Source organism: Leptonychotes weddellii, chromosome 7 (genome assembly GCF_054177405.1).
Source record: "Leptonychotes weddellii isolate Sample4059 chromosome 7, ASM5417740v2, whole genome shotgun sequence".
Classification (NCBI taxonomy): domain Eukaryota; kingdom Metazoa; phylum Chordata; class Mammalia; order Carnivora; family Phocidae; genus Leptonychotes; species Leptonychotes weddellii.
Genome location: NC_138375.1, coordinates 107,342,444 through 107,369,871, shown reverse-complemented (window position 1 = coordinate 107,369,871; position 27,428 = coordinate 107,342,444).

Sequence of the window (27,428 nt, the reverse complement as noted above, 5' to 3'; positions counted from 1 at the left end):
AGAAGAATTCTAACAAGTCCTAACATTGCCTTACATAGAGGTATGGCACCTAATGGTGGATGGTTCTGGAGCCCAGCCGTAAGGCTCTGTGTTAGAATCCAGGCTCTACCACTTGTTAATTCTGTGTATGTTACTGCTTACTTATGGACATAGAACCATCGTAAGTATCAGAGAACAGAATGTCTACCTTACTCAGTGGGTGGATCTGGGGAACAAAGGGTCCAAAAGGGATCGGAGAAAAGTCCCTGGCACAGGTGAATTCGTGTGGGGCAGGTGGGTGAGTTGGAGCCTGCAGGAAGCTAGGTCTGTCCAGCTGCTGGAGGGGACTGTGAGGGGGCTGGTGTAGTGATGGGTATTAAGGAGGGCACGTACTGAATGGAGCACTGGTTGTTATACGCAAACAATGAATCATGGAACACTACATCAAAAACTAATGATGTAATGTATGGTGACTAACATAACATAATAAAATAAAATAAATAAATATAATGACACAACGACAAAAAAGAAGAAGTCTATGAAAGATTGGTGGCTCTGTGGCCATTGCTTCAGGAGGAGGACACGGACTCAGACTGGAAAAAAGTAAGAACAAACAGTAACCCTCTGCATCTCTCTCAAACCAAACTAAAATGCCTGGTGATTCACTGTTGCCAAGATTATAGCTGATATTTCTTGTGGCCAACCCGAACCTGAAGCCAAACATGGAAGGGAATTGTAGGAATTATAGTTCCAAAATAGCTAAGTCAACATAGTACACAGGCGATACTCTGTGTGACTTTAGGTAATTCTTTAAACTTCCTGAGCATTTTTTTTCTCATCTATACAGGAAACATAATAATAGTACTTACTCTGCAGCGTTATTTTAGGATTAAATGATGTGCTTTACAGAAAGCATCTTAAACAGTGCCTGGCATGTGCTGAGAGCTCAAAAAATAAGTTTGTTTGTTTGTTTTTTTTCACATCTATATTCTCTTGTCAGGTCTGCATATGCCCTCCCATGACTGCTCCATCAGTATCTGTTTGCCTTGCCCTCAAAGTTTTTTCTTTCTCTTTCTTTTTGAGATTGTATCAGCTTCTATCTATCTATCAGAGAGAGAGAGAGCATGAGCAGGGGGAGTGTCAGGCAGAAGGAGAATCAGGCTCCCCGCTGAGCAGGGAGCCTGATGTGGGACTCGATCCCAGGAGCCTGGGATCATGGCCTGAGCCAAAGGCAGACACTTAACCGACTGAGCCACCCAGGCGTCCCTGTATCAGCTTTTATTAAGTAAACATTCAGGAGAGGATGTTCTACTCTCTGAGGCTCTTCTAGAGAGGGTTGGCTCTGGATTTAGAAAGAGACTATTCATATCCAAAAGATAATTCTCTACTCTCCACTATAGAGGGGTTCCTAGATGATGAGACCCATTCACTAGGTGGCAGCTGAAGTCACCTGGGAAGAACATATTCTGATCTTTGAACTATATCTGTGCTTTGTGTAAAAGCATGATTGTTCAAATGATACAGTCTGCTCAGAGCATCACCCAGTCATGGCCAGTCCACACAAGATGACTACTTTCTTGCTCTTCTGGAGTATGCTCATGCTGCTATTGATCTTTCTTCCCTACTGTGCCCAGTCTAGGGAGGGTGTTAGGTCCCTGCTCTTTGCAGTTGATCCTAATTTTAACTGATTTGGGTAAACCAAGAGGCCCAGCTCACCAGGGTTAGACTAAACTGAAGTTTATTTCAGATGCTCCTGTTTTAATAGGTGAACTTTACTACCACTGGCAAGTAGTAGCCCCATAAAGATAAATCTACTTCTTGCATTAACCTTTCTGCAGTTCAGAACACTGAGGCTGTTGATGACCCTCAATTGCCTGGATCTCCCCATGCCGTGGTCCTGTGGTTGTCCTATCCAGGCTGGATTGTCTTAGACACTGATGGCAGTAGACATCTGAATGGGCAGCAAAACTTCATTCATCAAATTTAGTTTCAAGCTGTAGAAATGGAAAAACTGGAATCTAGGGACCCAAGAGCAGCAGTGAAGTAGAAGTAAGAAGGAGTCGGGGGCTATTAATCAGACCCAGTGTTCTTTGATTTGCCAGGACAGATGCAGTATGCAGGTGGACCTGTGCCAGGAATTGGCCTAGAATTGGCCCTTTTCACATTAATTCTACTCCTAGTTTTCAATTACACATCACAGCTGGAAGAGACACATGAAGGCCTCTCTTAAGATTTATGTAACATTTCATCTTCTCTTAGAAGTCTTCTTGACCATCATACCTTGCCACATTTCCAGTCTCCATTCCTTTCCCCACCTCCTCAATCTGAGTTGATAGAATTCTAACTTACTTTATGTGACAGTTAATTTTATGTGTCAACTTGAGTGAGCTAAAGGGTACCCAGATAGCTGGTAAAACATGATTTCTGGGTTTATCTGTGAGGCTGTTTCTGGAAGAGATTCACTTTTGAAATTGTGCACCGAGTAAAGCAGATGACCCTCCCCAACATGAGCAGGCTCCGTCCAATCCTTTGAGGGTGCAGATAAAACAAAAAAGTGGAGGAAGGGCACATTATTTCTCTCTGCTTAAGCTGAGACATGCATCTCCTCCTGCTCATGGACGCTGGTGCTCAGGCCTTTGGACTCAGATCGAGTGACATTCCTGGCTTTCCTGGTTGTCCAGCTTGCAGATGGAGATCGTGGGGTTTCTCGGCTTCTATAATTGCATAAGCCAATCTCTTTAATTAATCTTCTTTTATATGTATCTATATGTATATTATTGGTTCTGTTTCTCTGGAAAACCCTAATATGGTTTGTATTCGTTCAATTCTTTTTTTTTTCCGTTCAATTCTCATATGTGGATCACACTGTATCTTTATAGGCCTGCTTATATTGTTCCACACAACATCTTTCATCTTTGTTGTAATCTACTCCAGTGCAAAGACTACACTGTAGGTCAAATTCACTATAATTGGCTGCAGTGGAAGGACTAGATCATCCTTCCATATCCTGTATTATCCTTTATTCCCATGCAACAACAATGTATCTATCATATGGACAAATTTAGACTCCGAGACCTGGAACCTAAAATTGTTAACCAAATTGTTTTATCACTTGGCATGCCAAGGGACAACTTCATAAATAAAAGATTCAAAATCTGAATGCAGACCTGCAGAAGGTAATGCAGTAATACAAAAAACCCCAATGCAGTTGATAATTAGATTCCTTATTTGCCTGTATGCAGACAACCTGTTCTTTCACTAGATCTTTTAGTTAATGGGCTTAAAGTAGCATCTGTGATTACTTACAATCAGCCCTGCATTATTTAAACTGAAACTTTAGTTCTCATTTGTTTTATTAAATGCATGGAACTAGTAAAGATGTTAAAATGAAGGTAGTGTGTTTACCTGATACCCAACATGTGGATGAAAAGTAAAAAGTCTCTATCAATCAATTAGATGTTTCTGAAACCAGCTGTACACACAATGCCAAGTAGCTGAACATTTGGAAACATTTGGTTAATTGACAGAATCGTCTTTTAAAACATCTAGATGTTTGATATCACATTGACTTGATTAGCACAGAAGCTACTCTCAAGATGTGGGTCTTGGAAATAATCCTCACTTAATAGAACTAACGCTATGAATGAATATGATCTATATGAAAACGTAAAAAGTTTTAGAATTAAGACAGAATTTGTCCTTTAGTTAAAATCAGATTCTAGGTTCTTTAAAATATTTCTAGGAAAAAAGAAGATTCGTCTTATGAAAACCTGACCTAAGATAACACAGGAGTTAAACTCAATGCCCTTGGGTATGGCAATGACTTTAGAGCTAACACTAAAGGTGTGATCCATGAAAGAAATAGTTGATAAGCTATACTTCATTAAAATTAAAAGTTCTGCTCTGCAAAAGACAATCTCAAGAGAATGAGAGGACAAGCCACAGATTGGGAAAAATACTTGCAAAAGATATATCTGATAAAGGACTATTATCTAAAATAGACGACCAACTCTTAAAACCCAACAATAAGAAAATAAACAACCTGCATAAAAACAGGGCCAAAGACCTGAGTAGTTACCGCACCAAATAAGACGCACAGATGGCAATAAACATATGAGAAATTGTTGAAAGGTTCGCGCATCATCAGAGAATTACAAATTAAAACAGTGAGCTACCGCTGCTCACCTGTTAGAATGGCTCAAACCTGCAACACCGACCCCACTATCTGCTGGCCAGGACGAAAAAAGAAAAAAATAATAACCTTAGAAACTTTGTTCCTTCCTAGTCCAGGGCTGTCATCAGTTAAGGAGGGAAAACTCTGCCAGGGAACTCTTCACGGGGAGAATGAATGAGTCTGTAAGTGTTACATAACCGTCAGTTAATGAAGTACAAAACTGATGGGCCTTGGCTTCCAAAGTTCTCCTCCTCTTCTGCTGTCAGGAGGTAGCGTGGTTGTTTGAGGCTTCAAGGCTCCAAGCATCTGTGTCATCTTTAATTTCTTCCTCTTCTTTGCCTTTGGTTTCAAGTCAGTGGGTAAGCGCTTTCTCTTGAGTCAACTTATTTCTTACCTATCTTTTTCCTCTCCTCCTGAGATAGAAGTTCAGATCATACCTTCCTTTTTCTCCAGATAAGTATTCAAGCTCTCTTCAATTATAAGAATTATTCATGTTTTTTTGGATAACAAATTCAAACAAAAAAAGTGAGTAAGATAAAAATTGAAGGTTTCCTTTTCTCTAATGTCCCTGCCCAACTGTTGTTAACTGTGACAGTGGTTTTTTTCCTGATTTCCTTATGCTTTATTTATAATGTATTTATATTACCTCCATCTATCAATGTCATATATTCATATCAATATATGCATCATGATCACAAATTAACTAGTATTTACTGAGGAATTGCTATGAGCCAGCAGTGAGTTCGGCATTTCGCAGAATTAATTTTCTTACACAGTCCCTGTGGTACTATCTGGTAAGGGACTGAAACAGAATTCTAACCTTGCCTGACTAACTCCAGAGCCTCAAACTTTACTCTTACTCTGCCCTCAAAGTATTCATTTTTAAAAAAACAAAATCATGATGAAATTTACTTGAGTACAATATCCCTCTTTTTACTTCAGAATGTGTTAGAGATACTGGGCCTTGTATCAAAATACCTCAGTCTTTTTAATAATCATATATAGTATTCTGTTGCATGGATGAATAATTATTCAGTTAAAATATCCCCTATTAATTGACATTTAAATGTTCCTCTTTTTTCCCATTATGAAAAAATGCAATAAATATTTTTGCATACTTGGGTTGTGTTTCTATTGGATAAGTGTCTTAGAAGTAAAATTACAATAAGTTCTTAAATTGTTTGCCCACCTCTATTTTCTGCTCTCTCAAATCTTTCTCATTCCTTCCAGATTTATCACATGGAGCATGGTTCTGATCCCACTACTTTGCTGCTCTGGGCTCCCTGGACTTTTGGATAACGTATAAATACCTTGCCTCTTTTGGCTATCAGAATCTCAAATACTTTTTTTTTTTTTTTAGATTTTTTTTTTTTAAATCTATGCTCATGTGCGAGAGAGAAAGAGAGAGTGTGTGCATGAGTGGGGGGAGGGGCAGAGGGAGAAGCAGACTCCCCACTGAGGAAGGAGCCCAATGCGGGATTTGATCCCAGGACCCTGGGAGCATGACCTGAGCCGAAGGCAGATGCTTAACCCACTGAGCCACCCAGGTGCCCCCAAATTTCATATGCTTTTAACCCAAACTCATTGTACTCAATCCTCTTTCACCCACTTGGTGCTCCAATATTAAGTGTTTCCATTACTGCCTTAGCCTGGAATTACCTTCTCCTCCACATTTTTGAGTGTGTTTCCTATTTACCGTCAATTACTCCATCCTTTGCAAATCTCCCTAGGTAGAAATTATAGCTCCATAGTTCCAGTTTCCCAAAGCATTAGGTCCATATCTCTGCACTGCTATCAGGTCCTACCTTGAAAAAAAATTTTTTTTTAAGTAAGCTTTATGCCCAATGTGGAGCTTGAACTCCTGACCCCGAATTCAAGTGTCTCATGCTCTACTCACTGAGCTAGCCAGGCAGCCCTATCAGTTCCTACTTTGTAGTAGTGCTGATCTATAATACATCCTTCACCATTCTCTGAAAATTCTGAAAAAGAGAAGGAAAAATAGAAAAGAGCAAAGAACATCCTTTGGGCATGTTCCATGTCTAATATCCTGTATTTCCCACGGCATCTAGTATTGGCTTGTTAATTTAAGTAGTCATTTCATCAATTAATTTGATTTAAATGTGCAGACTACTTTACTGTTTCCTCCAGCTTCTTTCTTTACATACATACTAAAGACTTGGAACCATTTGAACATGATAATTTGCACTGCATACCTTTCTATGAAATAAACATTCACCTTTTAAAGGTGGTCTTCCTGCCTTTTTATAGCTGGTTCACTAAAACTTCTAAAAACTGAAACACTTTGCCTGATGATATCACAAGGGCCTTTCACATAGGTTTTTATACAAAATGCCCCAGTTAATAATCCTGATCTTAGGCAGCCAGAGCCATGCCTCTCTCCCCATGCTCCAAGAGATTGACTGGACTGGAGATCAACACTTGATCTATGGACAGGCGACCTTGATGCCGGTCAGTATATGAGGGTCTATTTTCTGGAATAAAAAATGAAATAAACCAGGCAGATTCTCCTTCAGAATTTGGGACTGAGAACTGTGAGTCTGTGATGTTATTTGGAAAGCAAAAAATTCTGTGGGAGTGCATCAGTGCCCAGCAATATCAGACTGCATAAAAGGTGTACAATGGAGTCATGTATTAGAGGCTGGTCCCTAAAGGCAGTTGGTGTTACAGGCTGTCAAACCTACCCTTGAAAATCCCTTAAAATGGTGTCACATTGGGACCAGTGTAACATTTCTTGGTAAGCTCAACATAGAGTTTTCTATAGCTTTGGAACAGATTAGTGCATTTTCAGGAGAGCGCCAGATGAAGGAGTTGGCTTGCACTTCGGGGCCCTGTTTTACTGAAAATATGTACCTTTAAATGATAGAATTACACTTGGTACAGAGAGATCTTCGCGGTGTGTGAGACACCTGGAAACTGAAGCTGACTGAAGGAACAGCAGTTTCAGGACACCCATCTTTTGCTCATTTCTTTGTGTATGTGAGCAGCACTGAGAGATGAATATGCATGAGCTAAATCCATGCATATTTTGGCCCTGGGGTAGAGAATAGGGGAGAAATCCAGCAGAGGGAGGAAGTGGAGGAGTTTTGCAGGGGAGGAGGGTTACCGTGAGGTAGAGGCGATGAAGCCCCTGAGGGAGACACAGGAGAGCCATGGTCCCTCAAACAGGCTTAGACTGAGAACAGTCCTGTCATTGGCTGTAGTCCATGTCTCTTTTTAAATGCCCCTTCCTCGAGATGACCTGGTGGGGACTCTGTTCATTACAACGAAATTATCCAGACTCGTCAGTTAAATGAGAAAGGCACTGCTTCTTGATTTGTCCTGAAGTTTGTATCCATGAACCTGCTTCTGGGTAGTAAGAGCAGAAGAACATCTATGGAAAATGTTTACCACTGTGTGCTTTCCAGAAAAATTATGTATTGGCATTTCTGGAGCTATTCTGTTCGCAAAGAGGTTAGAAGGCAGCTCAGAAAGAGAACAGACAATTAGTGTTTGGACAAAATAGTGTCGCCTACCCAATTTTGCTTGCTTGCTTGTTTTTTCTTTCTCTCGTTCTTTCTTTTTTGTACATAGCATATCTAATGTGCTTTATAGGCACCCGAAGTTACCTTTCAAAGTAATTCAGACCAATTTCAGTATTTTCAGCCATAGACAAATCATATTTTGTGCCCCTCTTGCATATCACAGCAGAACCACTTCCACTGTAAAATAAAATGCTTTATTTTTTTTCCTATGGAAAGCAAATGCATAATTTCAAATGGTCAGATGATAGTCAGCTTTGAATAAATCCTGTTCCCTGCTCTCTGTGAAAAGCTCTTACAGTGAACATTCTGGGATTTAATCAGCAAACAGTAGTAGAGAATTAGCTTAGAGAAATAGTCCTCTCCAACACATCTGCTCTTCAGACAGACACTGGGTACTGCAAGGCAACCTCAGACCTCAGAAGAAAAAAACAGGAAGGCTGCCAGGGAAGGGATGGCCAATCTGGACTGCCTTGTGCAACATCTGCTGGGAGTCGACAAAGTGCCCGGTGATGCACAGCCTGGATTACACCGATCACCCGCAGTGCCAGCTCCCTGACCAGTGGGAAATGGTTTCCAGGTCTACGGGGCTGGTGCCGAGAGCAACACCGAACATTCTTGGAGCAAGAGAAGGAAAATAGCTTTGGATGTGCTTGGCAACCAAAAAAGATCTCCATGCAAACTTTTGTTTTCTTTCCTCTCCTTAGAGAGCGTTGGTCTTGTGATCTGGGCTGAGATTGTTTTTCTTCATTTGCCAAAAGCTTAGATTGGAACTCGCACACACGCACTCACATTTCAGCTGAGAAGTCTAACTAGCACTTGCTGCTTCATTTTCGAGGGAAAAAAAAGGAGCCTTCTCTCTGAGGTACTTTACAGTAGAAACATGTCATCAATCATAATAGCCTCTTTTGTTGCAATATCTCTTTCCTCCAAACCAATAACTTCTGTTTCCCATGAATGCACTTGTCCCCTCTTGCCTAAAATGGAAGTCGACCCATCTTTGCTCTCCACTGATCAGAGTCATCACGCTGGCTTATCATCTGCATTCAGACAGATCCACTTGATGATTCTGGCGAAGCTATTTTTGTTTAGGAAACCAGAATCCAAAAGTGTCTCTGGAATATTCACAGATGGAGTTTGACCAAGGAGTGGGGAAGCCAGACTTTATCAAGGGGCTAATTTGAATTTACATACATGATTTCTAATAAGAAAACTAGTCAGAAGACAGAGAAACAGGGAATGCAATGAAATTTCTATTGACATAGAACAGCAGTAAAATCTCACAGTGTGCCAGTTCTTTGGTGTTTTGTGTAGGTTTTCTCATGAGTCCTCGAGAGTTGCCTGTGAGGAAGGAATTACTATGCATTTTCCTGGCTCAGAGATATTGCATAATCTGCCCCAAATTAAATTACTCGGTAAGCGTAAAAATTTGTGTGACTCCAAATTTTACAACTTTCCAAAATATAGAGTGTTATTAATTGTACAGCCAATGAAGAGTTATTGATTGTCCATTCAGTGGCTAGGCATTTGTCCAGCATTGGGGAGAGAGTGGCAAAATAGTTTGCATTCTATTCTCAAAGTGACAAAGCCCCTGTGGGGAAATCTAATCTAATCTAATCTAATCTAATCTAATCTAATCTAATCTAATCTAATCCAACTCAGATGGGGAATTAACATACAGATCTCCTGCTAAACTTTGAAGGTTCATTAACCAAGCAGTTAAAGCTTGGCTCTGAATCTGGGTGTAAATCAGGGTCCTTCGTTTTCTAGTGGCAACCTGTTTTCTCCCTCTGGAAAAAAGTACTTGATAATAGTACTTTCCCCACAGGACTTTTTTTTTTTTTTTAATACTGAGAGTGCTTTAGTATATCACCTTGCACAGAGGAAAACCCCTATAAAAGAGTATTAGTGTTGATTGGATAGGGATGATGGTGAGGGATTCTGGACTATTATTACAACCACAAAAGGGCACCGTTTTTGTTCTGAGAGGAGAAGAATATCTGAAACAAAACAGACAATGCTTCACTTTAGAACCCAGGGCTCTATCACAAGGGAGATGTATCTGGTCTCAAAGAGATTCTTAAAAATCAGTTAAACTAGACTGCCGGTTAACCTGAAGAGTTTTCAGGCTAGGGACCACAATCGCATGAGCCCCTTTTCTTGGCTCATCTCTGCAAGTCCTTGGCCAGGTATGTGACTTCTGCAGAGGCACAGGGACGGTGTGGAGACCCCGCGCTGCTTTGTGGAGCCAGAGGGCTGGAAACCTGGCTTTCACCATGTCAGAGGGGGCTTTTCTTTCACCCGTGTGCTGCCGATCCTCCCTGCCAGAGGACGTGAGGCAGACTTACGACAGAGCCTGGCAGCCCAGCCGTGAGATGCCAGATGGGAAAGAAGACGGTATAAAGAACCCTTAGGTGTGAGTCGTGATCTAGGGAAGGTTTAGACATTGTGGCTCAATGGATGGATATAAATCTGCGTATTCAGATTGTCTTGCCAGGTAGTCATGTTCACGTTTACACAGGTTATTGTGAATTCCCAAATTTGAAAAGACTGGATGGGCTTGAATCTCTCAGCTGGCATAGCTCATAGATCCTGCCCCTTGTCATTTAGAGGAGCACAATCTGGCTGGCTTCCTTACTTGCTAATTAATAAATACTTGGGTGTTAGAGATGGGAGCTTTTTTTTTTGGTCATTTAGCTTCCGTAAGTGAGTTATGGGCTTAGGACAGATTCACCTTCCCTGCAGTCCACTAACATCTCTGTTCAAGGACACAAGATCTTGAGATCTAAAACATTTAACCTCCCTGTGCCCGAGTCTCCTCAACTATGAAATGGAAACAGTCACATCTGTCCAGATTCTCTTGTGAGACTGTATTAAAATAATGGATGTGACCCCTCCAGTTAGAACGAATATCGCTAAATTTTCGGAGAACTGATGGCACAATTCACTTTTTCTCTGTATTATAGTGATTTTTTTTTTTTAATCCCTCTGTCTTACCTGCTTTGCCAGACAGCTAGCAACATCACTTGAAGGTTAGGTATCTATTCCATTTCTATACATTCCTCCCACAAATCCACCTGATTTTTAATTGTTTTTTTCCTCCTTTAATAAACATTTGAGTAATTTCTATGTGCCATTTCTGTGTAGCTGGAAAACTTGCTCTCTTTTTGGTTTCATCTCCTTCCACATGTATTGGCTGATTCAAGGTTAGACTCAAGGTGAGGACGAAGCTGATTAAGGGGAAGAGTGCAGTTTCTTACATGGCTGGTATGTTGTTGTTGTTGTTGTTTATAAACTTTTGCTTTTAAAATGGTTTTCGATTTAAAGAAAAGTTGTGAAGATGGTACAGAGAGTTCTCATATTCCCCTCACCCAGGATTCCCTAATGTTAATGTCTTACATTACCTTAGAGTACATTACATTGCTATCCACCAAACTCCACACTTTATTCAAATTCCATGTGTTTTCTTGCTAATGTCCTTTTTCTGTTCTAGGTTCCCATCCAAGATACCACTTACATTTAGTTGATAAACCTTCTCTGCTCTGTGAAAGCTTCTCAGTATTCCTTGCTGTTCATGATCTTAAAAATTTTAAGAAGTACTGGTCACTCATTTCGTACAATGCCCCTCAACTTGGGTTTGTCTGATATTTTTCTCATGATTAGATTGAGGTTATGCATTTTGGAAAAGACCAGAGAAGTGAAGTGTCCTCATTAGATCATCTCAGGGTATGTGCTATGAACGTGACTTATTACTGGTAATGTTAATCTTGATTGTATGGCCAAGGTAATGTTACCAGGTTCTGCATTGTAAAGTTGTTTTTCTTCACTTTTTACTCTGTTCTTTGAAAATAAATCATTAGGTCCAGCCTACATTCAAGGAGGTGGGTAGGGGAGAGGTAAGCTTTACCTCATAGTGCATGCATAAATTATTTGGAATTTTTCTGTAAAAAAGAATTTTTTCTTTTCCACCTTTATCTCTCTCTCTCTCTCTCTCTCTCTAATCTATCATCTATCACATATTCATTCATTTATTTATATCCGTATGGATTCATGTATATTTATTTATTTTATACTTTGTGGTATAATATGATACCACTATTATTTATTTTGTTGCACAATTGTTCCACCTTTGGCCATTGGAAGTTTTTTCAGATTGACCCTTATGTCCCTTTGACAATCTCCCATCCTTTTGATTTTTGAGAGCTTCTTTACTTTAACACACTAAGAGATGTTTTAAGATCACCTTGTATTTTCCTGCCCTGGCCTGATAATGAGCCATTTGCCAAGGAGCCCTGGTTCCTTTTATTGGAGAATAGTATTCGAAACCAGAATCTGGGCATTCGGTGTACTTTATTGGTACTGGGGTGTCACAGATTTTAGGCCCCTCAGTGCCTGGTATAATTTTAATCCAGCATTGAATTCTCAGTGTATTGGAAGCTTCACAATTGTCTCTTCTCTCTTGGAACATGCTTGTGGGTTCCTCAGCAGTCTCTCCACTGGAGTCAACCAACAATGATTTAATTTTTGGCAATGGGGACTATTGGTGACTTTTAATTAATTAATTATTTATTTTCTTACAAGTTTTTCTTTAAATTCTTGTTAATTAACATATAGTGTAATATTAGTTTCAGATGTAGGATTTGGTGATTCATCATTTACATACAACACCCAGGGTTCATCACAAGTGTCCTCCTTAATACCCATCACCCATTTAACACGCCACCCCTGCCCACCTCCTTCCAGCAATCCTCAGTTTGTTCTTTACAGTTAAGAATCTGTTTCCTGATTTGCCTCTCTTTCCCCCCATTTTCATGTTTTGTTTCTTAAATTCCACATATGAGTGAATTCATATGGTATTTGTCTTTCTCTGACTGACTTATTTCGCTTAGCATAATACACTCTAGCTCCGTCGATATCGTTGCAAATGGCAAGATTTCATTCTTTTTTATGGCTGAGTAATATTCCATTGTACATATATACTACATCTTTTTTATCCATTCATCAGTTGATGGACATTTGGGCTCTTTCCATGATTTGGCTGTGTAGATAATGCTGCTATAAACATCGTGGTGTGTGTATCCCTTTGAATCAGCATTTTTGTATCTTTTGGGTAAACACTTAGTAGAGAATTGCTGGATCATAGGGTAGTTCTATTTTTAACTTTCTGAGGAACTTGCATACTATTTTCCAGAGTGACTGCACCAGTTTGCATTCCCATCAACAGCTCATGATGGTTCTTCTTTCTCTACATCCTCACCAACACCTATTATTTCTTGTGTTGTTGATTTTAGCCATCCTGACCAATGTGAGGTGGTATCTCATTGTGGTTTTGATTTGTAGTTCCCTGATGATGAGTGATAGTGAGCATCTTTTCATGTATCTGTTGGCCACACTGATGATTTTTAAATGTGGCATGATAATGAAAGCCATCTTTCAGTAACATCACCTGTATACCAATTTGGGGGATAAAATGGAGTAGAGAATGGAATAGCCAGGCAGGTTAGGAAATTAATGTTCTAGTTTTAGGGTTATGAAAAAAAAAAAAAGTCTGGAAAGGATGATTATTGTGAAAACCAAAAGAAGGGAGACAGACAAAAGAAATGTTTATTAAAACTGTTGAAGATCTGGGGGCGCCTGGGTGGCTCAGTTGGTTAAGCGACTGCCTTCGGCTCAGGTCATGATCCTGGAGTCCCGGGATCGAGTCCCGCATCGGGCTACCTGCTCAGCAGGGAGTATGCTTCTCCCTCTCCCGCTCCCCCCTCTTGTGCTCTCTCTCTCTCAAATAAATAAATAAAAATCTTTAAAAAAAAAAAAAAAAAAACTGTTGAAGATCTGGGTGGGTGTTCTCAGGAACTTTCTTCAGTCTCTCCTTGTCCTCCATGTATGGGGGCTAGTTTGTAAACCAACAGTTGGCAAGCCAGCAGGTAGACCAATAAAATGAGTCTTGGAAGAGAGTTATCGTTGGGGGAAATTTCCAGTTGGTCTGCACCCTCTATGTGGTGTGTTTTACCGAAACAATTTCCTGTGCTTCAGGTTATCAGGTCTTTCATTACTTAAGAAAAGTGAGTTCTCTATTAAAAGAGGGAAGTTTTCTATTTATTATTATTACTTTTCACAGTTATGTAACTTTCTGTATTTGCCTTTGAAGTATTTAATTGTCACTTTGGTTAAATGGATAACTGTTGTTTCATAGTGACTTGTGATGGATCCTATTTAATCAAGTATTTTTAAAATGCTCTGATATGTCTTATAAAATTCTCCCAAGTTAAACTATAAATGAAGCCTTTTTAACATTGAACTAACTTTGGGATTTTCGAGAGTCCCTGGAACATCTCAAAGATTTATTATCTTTGCTAATAAAAAAAGATATTAAACTAGATTTATTTGATGTGTTAAATTGCATGGGAAGCATTGTCAAATAAGTGATGCTAAACTTTCTTAGGTTATATTTGTATAAATATAAGTGTTCCAGAGATTATATGAAGTTCCTAAAAATCTAATATGTCCTGATAAAATGTTATTGGTCATAATTCTAGTTATTATTTTAAAAAGGATGTCAGAGAAATAACCAAATCCCCTTGTTGATTGAATTATAAACTCATCAGCTCTCAAATCATGACCACTTTTTAAATCTTTTGTCACTTACAGATCGTTATTGTTTTACTCTGATGTTTTTGTAAAAGTGTTCCTGTAAAAATGCTTTATCTTCAAGGAGATTCATGGAAAAGACCAACAACAAGTGCATGTTTCAGATAACTAAGATCATACCACTGAACTGATTAAGAATTTATAGAACTCTAATGGAAAAACTAATGAGGATGATTATAATTTTTATAACTTTTTGTTTCAAACATGATTGGTTCTTTTGGTTTTTTTTTTCAGATTTAAGAAAACCTTTTTCTCTTTTCTCTCAAACTATCAGCAATTTGCTAATATATAGCTTTGTGAACAGAGATCAAACTTTTTTTTTTTTTTCTCTCTCTCTACCTGATCACTCCAGAATCTGGAAACTCTTAGAGAGTATTGTTACTTTCATGGCAATGTAGTTATTTGCATAAGCTCAACAAGAATCTGTTCTCCTTGTAAAAAAAAAAAAAGAACTATAGCAGCCAGTGGGCTGAAGTCAGAGTGTTTTGGCTGGTGATCACTCATAAACCCTGGCTGCTCACACTTTGCACTGACAATTGGGATGTTCTTAGAGGATTAACCCTATAGTGTGGACAATGGAAAGGCAAGGGATGGATGATGCCCTTATGGGGTCAGGATATGTGGAAAGACATTTGGGCTCTCCTCCAAAAGCCCGAGGAGGTCTTCATCTTTTCCACGTCCTGGCTCCAAAGGTGTTGACACATCCTGGCAATCAGGAAGCTAATGTCCTACCTCGGGTATGAGATCTAGCAACTGACTCTTCAGTAGATAGAGCAAAGTGGGTGCATGGAAAGAGTAGCCACTGTAACACCTTGGTGGGATGGCATATCGTCAAGGATGTTGGACTACTATTGAAATACAGTGACTTTGTTAATGCATGCCCTGTGTGTTCTAAAAAACACCTGAGGCAACTACTAAAAGAATGTGAGGCCATCCACCAGAGTTTCCAACCAGTGAGGAATTGGCAAACTGATGAGATGACCCTTGAACTACATGGGCTTGAACCGTGAGGGACCATTTATACACCTATTTTTTTCAACAAATACAGTGTAATAAGGTACATGTGTTTTCTCTTCCTTACAATTTTTTTCTAACATTTTCCTCTCTCCGGTTTGCTCTTTTGTAAGCATATAATATAGTGTATAATGCATATACCATGCAAAAGGTGTGTTAATTGACTTTCTGTTATTAACAGAAACCTGCACTATTAGTAGTTAAGTTTTGGGGGAGTCCAAAATTATATGTGATGGAAATACCTTCCTACAGTGGGCCCACATGTGTGCTCAGCAAAAGAATCAGCCCCACTTCCGGGTATACGGGCAGCTGACCCACTCTAGCTTGTCAGGATCTCCATGGCAGGTGTCACCACTCTAGGGAGGGGATTGGGAAGCCCTAAATGAAGAACAAGCTAAGACTAGCATTCTTAATTCATTTGATATTACTAATACTAGTCCCAAAACCTGGCCAGTGGCACACACTGTCAGTAATGCAGGCCTGGGTATTCTTTTTTGTCAATCTAACTACACGGGCAGCGCATCAAACTGCTGACTAGAAAGGTCCTAAAAATACCCCCATCAGAGCCATAGGTGACTATACTCAGATTTGGGATGGGTTCATGTGGCTCACCCTGGATTATGGACATTTGAGCACGTGGGCACCCCATGTTGGTGTTAAAACCACAGGCCCAAGATGAGTCACTTATGCCAGGCCAAGTCACCCAACTTTGCCCCCTCCATTGGACTGGAGGACATTTTAGCAGACATAGAAGTCCTTACTAAATATGCCTGACAAACCTTCAGTGATAGCTGGCAAAGCCTATCTGTACTGAACACGGAAATGTCTTTAATGAGAAGAGCTGTCCTCTAAAATAGGATTGTCCAGTGTAGGGAAAGGGGAGGGAGGGGGAATCCTCACACCAAATTTTAAGCTCTCTAGGACTATACCCCTCTGCCAGGACCTCACATGTTCACCAACCAGGAAGCTCTCTGGACCCTGTCCTGTGGGGCTTTTGTGGATGCTTCATCACACAGGCATTATTGATTAAATCATTGGCCACTGGTACTGATTCAGTCTCCAGTCCCTCTCCCCTTCCTGGAGGTCAGTGGGGGCGGTACTAAAAGTTCCTTTCTTCTAGTCAAGTTGTTAGCTGCCCTGGCAACCAGCTCCCCTTGCAGGTGGGGTCCCTTAGTTACCTCACTAACATAACAAAAGACACCTTCCCTCGCATCCACACCCTTCTTACCGTTTAGGAAATTCCAAGAGTTTTAAGAGCCCTGTACTAGAATTGTGGGAGAAGATCAAATATGTATTTCTTATTATAAATTACAATATTACAGATGGCCTTGGATATTATTACTGACTCACTGACCGCTATTATACAAACTGAATGCTATGTTCATACCTGATGAATCCGCTAATGTTGCATCCTTATGAACTCACAAGAGGACACAGGTGAACACCCTAAGTGATCCAAGTCCCTCCACCCCCCGTCCCCAGCCTAGAGAACTTAGTAAGTCCTTGGTTCTTATCAAGGGGCTCTTGGTGGAAAAAAAATGTTACTTATTTTGGAAATTATTATCTTATTTGTGTTTTCTCTTGCATATGCCAATACTCTTGCAGTAGCATGTGCCTCCAGTTCTCTTGCATATGCCAATACTCTTGCAGTAGTATGTGCCTCTAGTTCAGCCAGATAGCTGCCAAAGGAGCCGCTTCCAAGCTAATAAGACCCCTCACTGACCATTAAGGGTACATTGTGGAAAATCGAGGAATGTAAGACTGTAAGAACCAATCATGAGATATAAAATGTTAGACCAGGTCATTGAGAGGGCATGACCTTTAGTTGACCCCTGGGCTGGAACCCAGGCAATAAGGGGTTCCTCCCTCCCTCCCACCTTTTCCACAGCTGGAGCCATTTTTCAAGACTCAGCCGTGGGAGAGCAAGGTGTTATTGAGAACATCTGCATGGTCTGGGGCTGAACCTAGTTACGGCTTCTACATAAACTCCTCAGAGGGGGCAGGTGGGTATGGAGGTATTTTGGTCTTCTCGTCCTCCAGTCAACCTTTGTAGGTTAACTTACCACCTACAGATGGCCAGTGGTCTCTTCAGTTTTTCCCTGCTCTCTGTGTAGGCGGTCAGTTTCTCCAGCAACACCGAGAAATTTTGCTTTTAGGCTCTTAGAGCCCACACCTGGATGTGTTTTTCCGAAAGTGGAATAGGGGCCTTGAAGGAATTAAGTGATTTGCCCGGAGAGAAGAGATGGAGTTGAGGACTTTGAATTTGCTGCTCTCACTACAAAAGGAGCTTCCCTTCCATTTCCAAGATGAATGGCACAATGCTGCGTAAGTACGAAATGTTATCATTCCTCATACAAGAATTAGTCTTTTGACTCTACTGGGTAAAGTGAATCCTGTGACATTTGCAAATTTGGAAGGCACTGAATTACCGATACATTTCACATTAGTCTCTGCGTGGCGTAACTCCCTCATCGCTGCCCCTTACAAGCTTGAAGTCCCCCATCCCCAGCGGATTTCTGCCCCTACTCCAGAGCCCCTAGTGCATCTCTGCAAGCTTGACTTCTCCCGTTGCTGCAGTGATCGGGGCACTGAGCTGTCTTTTCTCAAGTCTTTGCAATCAGCTCAGACTCGCCTTTCAAACACGAGCTTCAGCTTTTATTTTCCATCTTCTAATACATTCTGATAAATGTTCTCCTCCTAAGGGCTTGTCAGGAGCAAGGGTGATTGATAAACTGTTTCAAAGGAAAGAGAAAAATGTTCTCTCGAATATCTGCCATTGTGATAGATTACATAAATAATGTTCTAAGGCTAATCGGTACCAAATGGATTTTGTATTTTAAATGTTCTCTGCAGCCATCCAGGTATGAATCACATTTCTCTATCAAGATCATTCTGAGGGCCACCTTGTCTTGTAGAACGAAGCAAATAAATACCGGAAGCCAAATGGTGCTAGGTATGTGTACAAGCATTATTAGGGCATTGTTTATTCAGCAAGCTCATAAATCATCACTCTGGGAACAAGAATTGCCTTACAAAAAAAAATAAGAGCTTCGTCCTTGGTCATCAGCGTTGTCTGCTTGGCTAGGTGTTGCGTTCTCTGTGTGAGGCGACGGGGCTTTGACTGTTCACTTCTTCTTGGAGTTTGATTCTTTCTCCCTGTATTTCAGGACCAAATTTTCTTGTGGCAGAGGTTTCTGAAGGGTGTCGGGCAGGGTGGTTTCAGGCGGTACGTAAGGGACTGTTGTAACTTTTGGCAGTTGTCTAGTTTTCCATTAAGTCTGCTGACGAAGCTTACGTATTTCTCTCCTTGCCTGCAGAGGCTCAGGAGCAAGTAGAAAGAAATAAAAGCGGGATTAGGAAAGAGAGGAACTAAAGGAAGTGACAAGAGAAGATCCAGTGCTAGTAGAAAGGTACTGGACTTTGGGGGGGAGGTTCTAGGGGAAACAAAGATTTATAGGCAAAGCAGTGCATTTGTGTGTGTTATTTAGAAGCTTCTGAACCTGCCTCATTGAGGGAAACCCTTGAGACCCCAGCTAGAGAAGCCGGCTCTTGAGCCCAGGTGTCCACCCTTATAATCAGGGGGAGAAGAAATTTTGGAAAGGTGACTGAAGACAGATGGTCTGTGATATTAAAAAAAAAGTTCAGAGATAGGAAACTAAGTAGTAAGATGGGGCTGCAAGATTTTTGGTATAATTAGAGGTTCAAGCCTGCACAACTCTGGAAGTGTGTGTGCTAGAGACATCCAGTAGGGCAATTTTGGATATATAAGGGAAATCACTATATTAGAAACCACTGATTATACATATAATCCCCAGCTGTGTGTTTAAGTCTGATCTGAGACCAATATCTTTGCTTTGAGCTTCAATTTTCTTTTATGTAAAAGGTAATGGTTAGATTTTAAACGATAAGTTTCATTGCCATTTTGTGAAAGAATAAATCCTGTATGATGGGTTTTTTGTTGTACGTGTGGTTACATTTTCAAAATTGCCTTCTGTTCATGGTAAGTGAAATTGGCTTTCTATTTGCCTTTAGGTGAGTTTATTTAATTTCAAATGGTTGTACTTGGACAAAGTCAATAATTAGTAAGAGTTGATGGTTTCATGACATTTTTTCCTGTGTCAGGTTTTACATATATTTGATTGTAATTTAATCGTTAGAATCTGCATAAAATAATCCCAGTTGATGACCCTGAGACAGAGGTAAAATAAGTATCTTAATGCCCTACAATTCTTAGGTAGAGGAAGTCAAAGATGGAATCCAGATACTTGGGCTCCAAAGTCACTGTTCTTCTGTTATAATAATGTTACTCTCCTCCAGTAGCCACTACTGTGCTAGCTGTTAGGAATCAATACAGAAAGAATTATATGGCAAAAACAGGAAGGACACTACCCAAGAGATCTGCCTTAAATTTTACTTGAAATCATGACACTTTGTTTCTTACTCAGAGCTGTCTAGTATGTAAGGTGGCTGGTCAAAAATGTTGCTGTAGATAAATAAATGAATTTGTTTACTGTATCCTAATCAGTGGTAGCTTTCTAAAGCTTGAATTCTATCCTGTTACTGCTCTGGGTGAGTGAACCTTTTTAGTGGCTTCTTTTTAAAGTTGCCAGATTAAGCAAATAAAAATAGTGTGCCTAGCTTAATTTGGATTTCAAATAATGATTTTTTTAGTGTAAGTAAGTTCCAGGTTATATTTGAGACAAACTAAAAATCATCCACTGTTGACTTTAAAATCAGATTTAGCTGGGCTCTAGTTCATGTCTGGATACCCTACACTCCATAGCCCTCTGAATAAAACCCAAAATCTGTAATTTGCTTTAGAGTTGGTAATCTCCTTACAGCTTGCTTCTTCTCCAACCTCTTCTTAGACATTTCCTCACCCAAAAAAGTGTGAAATTTTGCTCTGAAGACCTTTTGGTTTTATAGCTCTCTAAGGCTCAATGAACTTCTTTGTAAAATGGGGCTAATGATGCCTGCTTTTGGAAGAATATTCCTTTGTAACTTTTAAAACATTTAACTTGAGCCAGATTAATTAGAAGATGTTGCTTGTCTTTGTGTCATTTGTCTGCCTACTTGCCTGTTCTCTTTTTTTTATCATGCGTGTGTGTGTGTGTGCGCGCACATACCCACCCACACCCACCCACATCCTGGGGTATTTGAATGAAACCACCTGTGCAGTCCAGGGATCAAATACTGGCTCAAAGCAACCATATTGGAGCTGAGCATGAGGGAAGCCAGACTCCTCTGTTGTGGTTTGACGGTCACTTGATCTTACTATTTCACAATGTATCAATACCAAGTAAGCCTAGTGGAACAGGACATATGAGTTCTAATTGCTTCCCTAGGTGGTATCAAATGAACTGGGCTGTTCTCTGTGATTCCTGCTGCACTGTGAATTTTGCAGACCTAGGAAGGCTAACCGTGCAGCTGAGGGGTTTTCTTGTAGGCTTTACAAACCTGCTGAAAATCAAATGTCTAAAATTCTGTGATTAGATTCCTCAACTGGGGTAATAGGGGTGACTAACTGTATTAGCAATGACTAGTTCCTAATAATGAAGGTTTGGAAATAGCATCAGTATCTGTAGTGCAAGCTGTATTCTGAGCAACCCCTGGCTCTACCTACCTGCCCTTAAGACTGAGTGAATTAACATCTAGAGGCATATATGAAGCCCGTTGATGGCACACTAGATTGTTTGTAACTAGAAAAAGATGATGATAGAGATGTAAACGTATTGCCATGAAAAGATAATTACAGCTGATGGTGTTGAAGTGAGAAAGGAGTATGTTCATACTCCTACTGTAGTTGATACAACTTGAGTATATGTGCACCTCTAAAGAAATAGCTGGAGGAAGAGTCACCAGTGTTCTGTTAAGTGAGAGGATTCTGGGTGTTACTGTAAATCCTTGAAATACATTTATTTTATTTTACTTTTTATTTTTTTAGTCTTAAAAAATGGCTGCCATTAGACGAATCATGAGAGACGATGGACTCTGAAAAACAAACAGGGTTCTAGAGGGGAGGGGGGTGGGAGGATGGGTTAGTCTGGTGATGGGTATTAAAGAGGGCACGTTCTGCATGGAGCACTGGGTGTTATATGCAAATAATGAATCATGGAACACTACGTCTAAAACTAATGATGTAATGTATGGGGATTAACATAACAATAAAAAATAAAAAAAAATAGTTGCCATTAGTAGGTAGAATTTTCCCAAGAGGATAATCCTATACATTTTAAAAGAGGAGTGGAGCCCATCTGCTGTTGGTGGTGGTGAGTTTACCCCTCCATCCTGCTTTTTCCCATTGGGTGACAGTCTTGCACTTCGCTTTGAGTGGACTGTGACCACTCTAGGCCTGTTTTGTTAATTCCACTGTTTTCTCCAGGGGCTAATTCAGGAAAGTGTGCTGAAGGTAATAAAATTAAACAGAACTTAAATAAAAGTCCATTTTCAAGCCATAGGAATTGGTTCAAGTTTGGGAGCCTCACTCTATGTGGAAAATGGAGTTGGGGGTTAAGTTTACTTGTGGTTTCTGGGAAAGTTTTCTTGGCCTTACAATAGAGACTTAGGGAGGGAACTGTTTCTGCTTTCTCTGGATTTCCCACCCCCCCCCCCCTCCAGTTGTTGATGGGCTTTTTTGGCTGAGCATTAAACCAGAACCAAGAAAATTGAAAATAAATGGAGTCAGAGTTCCTAAATTAAGCACTCTAGAATCTTACTTTACTCAGTTTCCCAAGCAAATGCTCTTCCTATAGAGCTCAATGAACAGTCTGATTTTTCTTGTCACTGAAAGCATTTCAGTGGATTCATCTACTGGGTTAGTGGCAAGAATAGTTACTCCATGTCCATGCATGCATGTTAAAGAGGTTCGTCATTGGATGGGGTGATACATGTCTTTATATCCTGCGTCATCTATATATCAGATGTAAAGAGTAGACACATACACACACATGTCATTTTAAAATAGATGTTGAACAAAACCAATGTCACAAATTGTCTGTCTCAGTGCTATAGTATTATGCATGCCACATAGGTCATTTAAAAAAGTATGGTTGTAAAAAAAAAAAAAAAGTGTGGTTGTGAAGTGCCTGGGTGGCTCAGTCAGTTAAGTGTCTAACTCTTGGTTTCTGTTCAGGTCATGATCTCAGGGTCACGGGACCCCACCAGCTTGGGTTCTGAGCTCGTGGGGAGTCTGCTTGTACCGCTCCCTCTGTTCCTTCCCTACCCCCACTCATGCATGAATCACTCTCTGTAAAATATATAAATCTTTTAAAGTATGGTTGCCATATTTAAAAAAGTAAAAAATGTGGGAAATGAATTTTGATGATGAATTTTTAACTCAATATTTCTAACATCTTTTCACCATTGAATCAGTACAAAATTGTTAGTGACCTATTGTACATGCTTATTCCTTATACTAAATCTTTGTGGTATGTGAGGTGTAGTTTGTTCTCACAGCCTATCCCCATTGGGGTAGCTACTTGTGAGTGCTCCATAGCCACAGGGGACTAGCATTATTAAACAGGACGGGTTTATCTCCATGCTGAAAGACTGCAAATACCAGCTACATGGGGGAATTTGGGAGCTTCCTCAAAGTGCATTCTTAGACCCACTGAATGAGAATCTGCATTTTAACAAGGTTCTCAGGTTATTTTTTTTAATACATTAAAATTTAAGTAGTTAATAACTGTTGCTTGTTTTGGTGTTGCAGAAATGAACCATTGATACCTATGGCCTAAGCTATATGGCCGGGCTGTTGCAGATTGAAGGTACAGTCAAACTATGTTGCAGACAAACTCCTCAATGTGGGCCTTGGTGGGGCTCCTCCATGATGGCATAGACTCGTCCCATTGTCCTGCTAGTCCTAAAATGGCTACAATCCTAATAGTCCTATAGAAGGTTCATTATAAACCCCACGTGAATGGCACAGCTGTAATGCATTGATATCTTTGTGATCAACAGATTTATTTCTGTGGTCTTGTTTTCTATGAGAAATATCTGATGAGGGATTGTTGGTAAAATATTTACAGATCTTAAAATTTTCTTTTGGAAAGATGATAGCCTGGAAACTGAATTGAACAATAGAAGGTCTTCATTAGGCCTTCATCATGCGTGCCAGGTTTCTGTGAACTTGTTTTGCTTTGGTTGCTGTCTGCCTTGTGTTTTCCTCATGATAAATTGTATCAACTTATTAAATAATAATTCTCCATTCATTGGAAGGGGAGACCAGTGGATTTTCAGAGAAAGCATAGCTAGTTCTGCATTTCACAGTGGGTATAAACCTGAGTGCATTTGTCTTCTCCATAGTTATTTTTCTATTCATCCCAAACCTCCTACTAACAGATAATAAACCACTTCATGAGCAGATGTGCCACTTATTCATCTAGTTCTGTGATGATAATGAAGAAAATTTAATCTGGAGTGTCTATGGAGGATGAACTAAGGCCAGATTGGAATGAATAATAAAGTCTCTGTTGAAATGTTGCACCCCTCATGAAAAGCCAATCATTATGTACTTGACAATGCTGTCTTTGATCAAGTCCAATAGTGTATAGAAACAACCATCTCTTGGGTGCTGGTTTCCACATGGAGCTACTATTTCTACAGATGTAAACATTCTAAGTTGCTTAGAGCCTAAAGGAGCATAAAGGATACATTTTCTTGCAGCTGGAAGCACCATCTGACATTGCAAAATGTTGCAAATATGCTGGAGGGATTGCTTTATTCAGGCAAATTTAAGATAAACTGAAAAAAAACACGTGTGGCTTAAGATTTTGGTTTAAAACAAACAAACACCACAGATTGAGACCACTGTCATTCCAAAAAACTGCAAAAGGTCTCTTGGGGGATAATGATTAGCTTGAAATCTGTCCCACATTTGACCTGAGTTTCATAAATGACAGAGTTGCTCTTGGCAGAGAAATGTGGTCTGTGTAGGTGAGAGGCAGTGGTATGTTTGGTGAACTCCAAAAAGCTTTATCTTATGGATGGTGTTAATTTCTCATTTCTAACCAAATACAGTGTACCAAACAACTCCTTGACAACTCTAGAATGTGTCTTCAATGTGTCCCATGTTTTCAACAGTTATCTTCTTTGTGTTTTTGTGTCTGTGTTGGGGAAATGTGGGTAAGGATGAGCATCAATTTGCCTTATGGAATCTATTGATCTGAATCCCCTTTTTCATTTAAAAGTTGGAGTTTCTTGGTAGCTTCTTGTAGTAATGGGCACTTATGCAATTCTTTCCCGCTCAAGCAGTGGAAAATAGTATGTGTGAAGCATACACAATCCTGCATTTGACCTTTGTATGTAGCACCATTCGATAATTCAATTAATAAATCCCATGAGGAAGAGTTAATAATTATTTCTTAAAAGTCAACATGGTTGTAAAACAGCTTGCCAATATAAGCAGAACAGGGAATTTGTAATAAGTCCATGCTGTACTTAACACTTCCCAGTGAATTTAATATTAAGGTGTCCAAACCAGTAGCTCCAACAGAAAAGGAAAAGTTGTTGTGTGGAGAACAAACAATATGAAGTTGTGCCTCAGGAAAGATATTTTATATTCAAATCTTACTGTTCAAGGATACTTGACCTTGAATTCTTCATCTTTACTGTGGCACCCCTCCCCTTCTTCCCACCTATTCCCTACTTCTGCGAATGGCTCTGGGATGCACACAGGCTTTTTGTGTGTCCTAGGGAGCTCCCACATCTACCCAAATGCCACAGGTTGAGGACTGACATTCCATTTATGGGCTGGTTTTTGTGCCTGAATTAGTTCCTCCTTCCTCTTGTGACCTCTGGTCTTCCTTTGGCTTCTTTATGTGTAATAGGTCACGCTCACCTCAGATAGCCCTTCCTTTGCCAAGCCTTCATGGTTTTCTCTTCCCTCCTGGTCTGGCTTATCTGTGCTCATGTCATCTAGTGAAATAAAGGCCCTTACCGCTCTACACCACAGCCCAGCACCTACATACCTGTCTCCTGTGCTATATGGTGGGCTGCTTGAAGACACACACTGAATCCTCTCAGTCATTGTATCTAGCATCCCCAGCAGGGTTCTACTGTTGAGGAAGGACTTAGGAGGTGCTCCTTCTAGGGTACATGAGGAAACATGTGTTGAGATGATAGATGCCTTAAAAATAGCCCCGAACTAAGTAACCCCCCCCACCCCCCAGACTGCTCTCCCACCTCCCTGTACCTCTTGAGGGGTATGAAAATCACTTTAGGCCTAATACTGTGGATGCCTAGACATAGGCTTATAAACCTTCTTGTAATGCATTTCATTAGCTCTGCTAATTGTTTTAGGAAGTCCTGGCTAATCCCCCTTATCTATGCTGCTTAAAGCCTTTCATGGTCCTGAAGGGAATGTGGACTCTTATGTTCTGTAGAAAGGACACAGTGTGGAGTCTTTCGAGGCCGGGAGTTCCGCATTCTCTCACCAGAATTCTGCCTGTGAGAAAACAATAGAGCCGTTTTCTACGAATACCATAAAAAATACAGAACTCTAAGAGCCACCCTTCTTTTCCTGCATGGGAGGATGGAGTGGTAGATGATTTGGGGTAACCTACATCCCTTTGTAAGGAGCTTGAGATGGAACACAGCCTTTCCCCTGTGGTCTTCAGACTTGATCATGAAAGAGACATGTTACTGCACCAGGTTGCAGCATATCAGCTTTATCTGTTGGTTCTGGGTAACCACTAGGACTTGTATGATGCTAGGGTTGCAGTGGATAGGGTTTTAGGGTTCTGGGTTTTTTTTCTTTTTGTGGTTGCCTCTTCCTCTCTGAGAGGGTATTTTAAGGGCGACTATAGGACCCAGGGCTCCATAATGAAGGGGATGACTAAGGGGAAGGAGCCAGAAGTGGCTCCCCAGCCTGTCTCTGGTTGCATCTTAAGCAAGATGTAGGCATCTTGAAGGCTCACATTGGCTTCTATTGAGGTCAAGGTGAGACTCCTTCCTTTCAGTGAAGAGTGTTTAAGATGCTGTTGTATTCTGATCATGCAAGGTCAGTCCTTATTAAGTCTTTGCTCACATTTCTCCTAGATCTTCATTTATATTTACCTATTGAAAGGGACTGAGTTCTTCAAAGACCAGTGTGAATCCTGTTTAGACTTGATAAGGTTTGACAGTGTAACTCATGTTGCTGTGATTTAAAAAAAATAGATGTCTTAACTCCTTGACTAGATTCAATTCCATTCAGTAAACTCTTGGTGAGTGCCAACTTTGTACCGGACATTGCCTGTGTTCAGTGTCTGTCTGCAGCTCTCCTCTGCTCTGGTCCCCACCCTGCTCACTGCCATTGTAGCATGAAGATTGAGTGGCACCTGGTTTTACTAACAACGATGACATTAGCCCCCAGATCTAGTTCTCTACTCTGCCATTTTATCAAAACCGTGTATACGTGTATAATCAACATCTCTATGATGCCACAATATTGTTCACAGTTGCCTTTGCTCACTTGGGCATTGCCTAAGCGTAGCATCCAACACCCTCCCTGAGCCCATTGTTTAATGAATTGACGGTTGATGTTGCAAAGACCTAATCCTTTATAATCTCTAAGGTCACTATTTTTCAAAAGATTAGTAGCTTTCTCTTAATTGGTGATTTTGATCAACCCCAATTTGGCAGAAACCAGTTTTTTTTTTTTTATGACAAAGACTATTTTTAGTCTCTCCTGTTTTTGGTAATGTGTTAGGCTGAAGGAACACTTATTTTTTTTTCACTATTTATCGTTAGCAATTTTTACTCCATTTTTTTTCCAGAATATTTTTCTCCCTTACTTTATTTTTATTTTTATTTTTTTTATTTTGTAATCCTTAGCTTTATTATAAAATTTTTTTTTATTCTTATGTTAATCCCCATACATTACATCATTAGTTTTAGATAAAGTGTTCCATGATTCATTGTTTGTGCATAACACCCAGTGCTCCATGCAGAATGTGCCCTCCTCAATACCCACCACCAGGCTAACCCATCCTCCCACCCCCCCCCCCCAGAACCCTCAGTTTGTTTTTCAGAGTCCATCGTCTCTCATGGTTCGTCTACCCCTCTGATTTCTCCTGCTTCATTCTTCCCCTCCC